The 8,196-nt window shown below is 33.2% G+C and overlaps 1 non-coding gene across 1 annotated transcript; it reads right to left on the bottom strand.

Annotated features, from left to right (window-relative positions):
- Positions 1–1,343: 1,343 nt before the first annotated feature.
- LOC139845770 (small nucleolar RNA R71) lies at positions 1,344–1,450 on the bottom strand. Its single transcript, XR_011758528.1, has one exon. It is a non-coding gene; the product is annotated as a small nucleolar RNA R71 (small nucleolar RNA).
- Positions 1,451–8,196: the final 6,746 nt, after the last annotated feature.

Raw genomic sequence — 8,196 nt, 5'->3', positions numbered from 1 at the left:
GTTAACATATTCATAAGAAATATCATTTTTCCAGAAAATGAACTTCCAATTCAAAGTTCAAGATGGTTTTTAATTCTCCAACCCAAAACAGCCCCCGGTTGCACTCCGTCGACGTAGATTCAGTTTTTAAGATGTTCTTTGTAAAACCAAGTTATATCTTGTTAGGTTAGCATATCATTATGATATATTACAGGTCTTGAAGTGTTTTAAAAGTCAAGTTAGAAGGATCTATTTAGTTTGTGAACAAGTTTGAAATCATTCAAACTATGTTCTTGTTGTTAAAATTTTATACCACAAAATAAGATAGCTATATGAATATGAATTGAATAAGATTATGAACAAGGTTACTACCTCAAGTTACTTGGAAAAAGTTACTGCAAAAGATAAGAAATAATCTTGGAATCAAAGAGTGGTGGATTTAGATCAAAAGGTTGGAAGTAAACTTCTTCAAATGGGTGGTTATTTTAATATGTTCTTGAAAGAGTTTTCTTATGGTGTTTAAGGCTTGTAATTGAAGCTAAATGATGGGGAAAATGCTTGAGATGATCAAGTATGAAGTTAGGAGTATTTTGAGAGAGAAATGAGGGTGTAGGTATGAGAAAATGGAGTGAAGAAATGGTGTTCATTTATAAAAACGTTTTTAGTTTATAAAGAAAGAAAAGGATTCCTAATTTTGTTTTCTTACTAATAATTCATACTACTTGACAAATCCTAGTTACCTCATATCTAGGGCAGTAATAATGTTGATTAGTATGTTGATTTGATGTGTATATACCAATAGTAAATACGTATAGAAGCTGGGTATGATACGGGTACATATACCCTAGATATACGTATAGAAATCTTGAGGAAACGGAACGAGAATTCAAATATAGCTATATTTTGTGAATATACTTATATTGTTTTATGTATTTAAGTCCTTAAAAGTGATTAAATACATTATATATACGATACATGTATAAGCATTATAGATTATAAGTATATATATCAAAGAATGTTACGTATAGTTATCGTTTTGAAAACTTTAGTTAGTAGTTTCAAAATATACTTATAACTCATTGTCATTAGTACACAATGAGATGTTAAACCATCCTTAGATCATGTTAAATATATATAAATACATATATATACACAAACATATAATTATCGTATGTTATATAGTTCGTGATATCATCGGTCATATTGGACGGTCAAACGTTGTGTAAAACTCTTTTCAAAAACACAAGTCTCAACAATTTGGATTGCTTATCATGTTGGTATGGTTTAATTTATGTAAATATTAATCTCATAAGTATAATTTGGTCGGAAAATTCCGGGTCATTACACCGGCATCTAAAGCCGTGAGACTTCAAGGAGAAATTGTTACGTTCACACAAAAGCCAAATGAAACTTTATATGAAGCGTGGACAAGATTTGGAAAGTTGTTGAGAGAATGTCCTCAACATGGTTTAGACACTTATCAAATAGTACAAATATCCTACCAAGGATGTGACATTACTACACGAAAAGACATCGACATAGCAGTTGGTGGTTCCATTATGAAGAAAACTGCAACTGAAGCTTATAAAATTATTGATAACATAGCCTCACACTCACATGAGTGGCATCAAGAAAAAGACATCGTTAGATCATCTAAAGCGGCTAGAGCCGATTCTAGCCATGACTTTGATTCCATTTCCGCAAAGTTAGATGCTTTCGAGAGACGAATGGAAAAGATGACTAAAGATATTCACGCAATATGAATTAGTTGTGAGTAGTGTGGAGGACCACATTTGACAAACGATTGTCTCATTATTGAACAAACAGTGAAACAAAGAGAGAATGTTTCATACATGAACCAAAGGCCTGGAAATAATTATCAAAATAATTATCAACCGCCAAGACCAAACTACAATCAAAATTAGAATTATAACCGAAATATTCCATACAACAAGTATCCAATAATACTTACAACCAGCAAAGACCTATTTTTCCAAATAAACCACCACAAACCGATGATAAAAAGCCAAATTTAGAAGATATGATGTCGAAGCTAGTTGAATCTCAAAAGCAGTTTTTCATATCTCAGAAACAAACTAATGAAAAAAAATTCTCAAGCATTTAGAAATCAACAAGCTTCAATCCAAAATCTGGAACAAGAAGTAAGCAACCTAGCAAGGTTGATAGGTGAAAGAAAACCGGGGAGTATACCTAGTGATACAAATACTAACCCTCGAAATGAAACAGCTAAAGCCATTACCACAAGAAGTGGTATTACACTTAAACCACCTGAAATACCTGTAATTTCTGATGACTCTATTCCTACAACACAGGCACCATAGCCTGAGCAAGATAAGGAAACAGAGCCGGTAGTTAAAAAGGTTAATGAAGATAACACAGTTAAGGCAAAGCCTTATGTTAAACCATACCAACCACCGCTTCCTTACCCAAGTAAAATGAGAAAAGAAAGACTTGAAGCCGAGCAATCCAAATTCTTGGATATGTTTAAACAAATAAATGTCAATCTTCCTTTCATTGATATGATTTCAGGAATGCCAAGATATGCTAAATTCCTGAAAGATCTAATCACAAATAGAAATAAAATGGAAGAACTCTCGGCTGTTACTATGAATGCTAATTGTTCTGCAGTGCTGTTGAATAAACTACCAGAAAAATTATCAGATCCAGGAAGTTTCACAATTTCATGTTTTCTGGGTAGTCTTAGTTCAATAGAAGCATTGGCAGACTTAGGTGCTAGTATAAATTTAATGCCGTATTCACTATACACTAAACTAGACCTCGAAGAATTGAAACCAACACGAATAAGCATACAACTAGCAGACCGATCAGTAAAATATCCTACAGGAATAATGGAAAACATGCTAGTTAAAGTTGGTACTTTAGTATTTCCAGTAGACTTTGTTATTCTGAACATGGAAGAAGATTCTCGAGTTCCTCTTATATTAGGAAGACCATTCTTAAACACGGCTAAAGCAATAATAGAAGTGTTTGGTAAGAAACTGACCCTAAGTATAGAGGACGAGAGTGTTACCTTTTATGTTGATAAAGCCATGCAACAACCACAATCTGCAGATGATACATGTTATTATATTCAAACTATAGATTCACATGCAAAATTGTTACAAGAATTTCCAGAATTACAAGGAACAGGAGAATGTTCTTTAGGAGAAGGAACTGAACCAATTGATGAAGCTGAAATATTAGCCACACTCATGGCTAATGAATACAAACCAACAATAGAAGAACTTAAAATGCTAAAAGAGAAAGACAGATATCGATACAAATCATCGATAGAAGAACCACCGATATTAGAGTTAAAGCCTCTTCCAAACCATTTGGAATATGCTTACTTACATGGTGAATCTGAATTACCTATAATAATATCGTCTTCTCTTATGGAAAATGAAAAATCTCAACTCATTTCTGTGCTAAAAGCTCATAAACCAGCTATTGCATGGAAGATTCATGACATTAAAGGCATAAGTCCTTCGTATTGCACACATAAAATTCTTATGGAAGAAGGTCATAAAAAATATGTGCAACGCCAACGAAGACTAAATCCAAATATGCAAGATGTTGTTAAGAAAGAAATTATTAAACTGCTCAATGCAGGTTTAATTTATCCAATCTCTGATAGTCCATGGGTAAGCCCAGTTCAATGCGTACCTAAGAAGGGTGGCATGACTGTCATCACAAATGAAAAAGATGAGCTTATTCCTACTAGGACTGTAACGGGATGGCGTGTTTGTATTGATTATAGAAAATTAAATGACGCCACCAGAAAAGATCACTTTCCCTTACCTTTCATTGATCAAATGTTGGAAAGGTTAGCTGGGAATAGTTACTATTATTTTCTTGACGGTTTCTCCGGATATTTTCAAATTCCAATCGCACCCGATGACCAAGAGAAAACCACCTTCACGTGCCCTTATGGTACTTTTGCTTACAAACGCATGCCATTTGGACTTTGCAACGCCCCTGCAACCTTTCAAAAGTGCATGATGGCGATTTTTCACGACATGATAGAAGAATGCATGAAAGTTTTCATGGATGACTTTTCAGTCTTCGGTGATACTTTTGAAACATGTTTAATAGATGCGAGCAATCAAATCTAGTTCTTAATTGGGAGAAATGCCATTTCATGGTTAAAGAAGGCATCGTTCTTGGTCATAAAATTTCAAAGGAAGGAATTGAAGTGGATAGAGCTAAAGTAGATGTAATTGCTAAACTTCCACATCCCACCAATGTTAGAGGAGTTAGGAGTTTTCTAGGGCATGCCGGTTTTTACCGACGTTTCATAAAAGATTTTTCTAAAATTGCCACTCCTATGAATAAACTCCTAGAAAAGAATGCTCCATTCATCTTTTCAGATGAATGCATCAAATCTTTTAATATTTTTAAAGAAAAACTCACTAATGCACCGATCATGATAACTCCAAATTGGAATCTACCATTTGAACTCATGTGCGATGTAAGTGATTTTGCAATGGGAGCCGTTTTAGGTCAAAGGATTGAAAAACAATTTCAACCTATCAATTACGCTAGTAAGACGTTATAAGGAGCACCAACGAATTACACAACTACTGAAAAAGAACTCCTTGCTATCGTCTTTGCTTTTGACAAATTTCGTTTATATCTCGTTCTAGCTAAAACGGTGGTCTATACCGACCATTCTGCTCTTAGATACCTATTTTCAAAACAAGATGCCAAACCACAATTAATCCGTTGGATCTTACTCTTACAAGAATTCGATATTGAAATTCGAGACAAAAAGGGAGCAGAAAATCTCGGCGCTGATCATGTTTCTCGTCTTGAAAATCCTGAATTAGAAGTTCTAAATGAATCGGCAATACAAGATAACTTTCCTGATGAATATCTTTTAAAAATTGATTATAATGAAATTCCATGGTTTGCAGACTATGCAAACTACTTAGTATGTGGATTCCTTGAAAAAGGGTTGTCGTACCAAAAACGAAAGAAATTGTTTAGTGATATAAAACACTATTTTTGGGAAGATCCACATTTATTCAAAAGTTGTCCCGATGGAATAATACGCCGATGCGTATTCGGAGATGAAGCTAGTCAAATCTTAAACCATTGTAACACAGGACCAACAGGAGGGCATTATGGGCCTCAAATCATAGCAAGAAAAGTCTATGACGCTGGATTCTATTGGCCTACAATTTTCAAAGACGCACACCTTCTCTGTAAATCCTGTGATGCTTGTCAAAGGGCCAGAAAAATAAGTCAACATGATGAAATGCCACAAAATGTCATTCAAGTATGTGAAGTATTTGACGTTTGGGGTATTGACTTTATGGGTACATTTCAAAAATCTCATAATAATCTCTACATTCTCGTTGCCATTGATTATGTATCTAAATGGGGGAAGCACAAGCTCTCCCAACTAACGATGCACGAGTTGTAGTCAACTTCTTAAAACGTATTTTTACTAGGTTCGGAACACCGAAAGCTTTAATAAGTGATTGGGGTACTCATTTCTGTAATAATCAACTTGAGAAAGTTCTCAAAAGATATGGAGTAATTCATAAAATCTCAACCACTTATCATCCACAAACAAGTGGACAAGTTGAAAATACCAACCGAGCTTTAAAACGTATTCTAGAGAAAACCGTAGGATCAAATCCGAAGGAATGGTCCATGAAATTGGAGGATGCACTCTGGGCTTTTAGAACATCCTACAAAACTCCAATTGGAACCACACCTTTTTAACTCGTTTACGGAAAAGCATGTCACCTTCCAGTAGAAATTGAGCACAAAGCATTTTGGGCTTTGAAGACATGTAATCTTGATTTGCATGAAACTGGACGTCTACGATTAAGTCAATAAAACGAATTAGAAGAATTAAGACATGAGGCATATGAAAATTCGTTAATCTATAAGGAAAAAATGAAGAAATGGCATGATAAAAGAATCAGAAGTTCAAAAGAATTTAAGGAAGGAGACAGAGTTCTTCTTTTCAATTCACGATTCAAGCTATTTCCTGAAAAATTGAAATCAAGATGGTCTGGACCATTCATAGTCAAAAGAGTTTTCCCGTACAGAACAGTAGAGTTAATAAATTCAAATGGGATTGAATTTAAGGTTAATGGTCACAGAGTTAAACATTATATAGATAATCCAATGGAAGTTGAAGATGAAGTTAATCACAATTTCGACACCACAGCTAACTAAGTGTGGGAAGATTCGAATCTTTTAAGGGTAATATGAATTTCTGTTAGAGTTAGATGTTCTGTTTTTGTGTAGTTCTCGAGAATGGAATCCGATTGGTCTTTCCCAAGCAGACCCTAAAGAACTAGTCTTCTCCCTCCATTCTGAATTTTTATTTCTTTTAGGTTTTACGATATGAAGAATTTCTTTGATTTGAACCATGGTCTACTACTACACACTATGATTACTAAACGTAATAATAACATTTTCCCGAGTGAACTCGTATCATTCATAAGAGGCAAAATGGACGAAGTAAGGAAAGAACTCAGGAAGAATCATAATAAGATACATTTTGGTAAAGGAAAATCGAAATCCGCAACAAAAAGAAGAGCACGACACCTTGAAAGATGTCATAAATGCGGAAAATGGTCACGCGAAGGTAAATGTTCGAACAATCAAACACATTCCAATTCTGAATTCGTTACTCTATGCAGAGAAGGACCGTTCATATGTTTAGAAGAAAAGTTATTGAAGAATCGAGGTTACGCTTATGCAGTAATGGAGAACCAAATCGAACGACTCTCCTATGAGTCGGCTAAAGCAGGTCTATGAGAATTCTATCTCACAGGTAAGTATGTACAGTTTTTATTTGTTGCTTTTAACCTTTTGATAATAAACGATGAATCGTTCGCTATAAAGTATTAAATTGATATTCAATAAAATTAGGTATGCAAAACCGAAATTATTGATATCATACAAAAATTTAATGCATCACTGCGAAATTTACCGTTTATTCATAAGGTATAAATATCTTTAATCAATCAATTCAAAATATTTCAGAAATTTGTCAGGAGTAAAACTAGGTAATATAGCTTAAATTACTTTACCCAAAAGAGGGACGTATATTTTTGTTAATATTTGATTGATTAAAGTGGGATAAAAGACCAAAAAGATTTTTATTTTTATTTTTACCTTGTTTTTAAAAATTAATATATAACTATATTATTTTCAAATCTAAGATTGTAAAAATATTAATATTTAAATGAAATTTTATTTTATGCATTTTAAATTTAAGTTTGGTGTGAATTTAAAAACAAAAATGTACTTTATTTCATTAAGTTAAAATTTTGATATTTAAAATTCGTCGTAAGTTGAAGACTAGGTAATGGAACCGAAATTGCTTTACCCGAGGGCGGGACGAGAAATTTTATTATCATTATTTTTAATCTTATTAATTTAAAGTATGTAAAAAAAAACCCCCCCACACCCCATGCGATCGCATGGGATTTGCACTGGGAACCCATGCGATCGCATGGGAATCCTGGACAGATCAGAAACAAAAGGCCACCGACCTGCTTCTGTCTTCCACAAAACACACACACATACATACGAAAATACTCCCAAATCCTCTCTAAAATCATCATTTTTTCACAAAAATTCACCAATTTTCTTGCTATAATCCGCTCTAATCATGCGTTTGTTCAAAAGTTTTTCCAAGAAGGTAACGATTCCACCCCTAAAACTCTTTAAATTCGAATTATAGTGTTCTTGAGCAAACTTTTACCTAATTTGATTTTGATAATTTCTAGTGTAATTAGAGTTAAATTATTCATATATTATGCATGTATAACCTAGATTGATGCTATTTGTCATGATTTGAAGCCTCAAACTTCAAAATTTTTAGAAATCTAGGGTTTGTGTTCTTGAGCAATTTGGGGCTTTTTGATATAAACAGATTATGGCTGATTTTTGTTATAAATTATTGCTAAATTAAGTAATGTAACATGTTTAGGTAGCTAAATGATCCAATCTTTGATCCTAAACATGATATTTGAGCATCTGACTTTTTAAGTCTAAAATTCATGAACTTGATTATTTTGATATAAATGTCATTTGAAACTTGTTTAATTGCTATTAATAGTTATTTTAACATGTTATTTGAGTTAAATGCTTATGAACTTTGTATACCTTTTCATATATGCATATTTGAAAAATTGTAGAAAATATGAAAATGAGTATAAGTTT

The sequence above is a fragment of the Rutidosis leptorrhynchoides genome, chromosome 4, assembly GCF_046630445.1.
Source record: "Rutidosis leptorrhynchoides isolate AG116_Rl617_1_P2 chromosome 4, CSIRO_AGI_Rlap_v1, whole genome shotgun sequence".
Classification (NCBI taxonomy): Eukaryota; Viridiplantae; Streptophyta; class Magnoliopsida; order Asterales; family Asteraceae; genus Rutidosis; species Rutidosis leptorrhynchoides.
The sequence above is the reverse complement of the archived record's forward strand: the minus strand, read 5'-3'. Positions and strand labels throughout refer to the sequence as shown.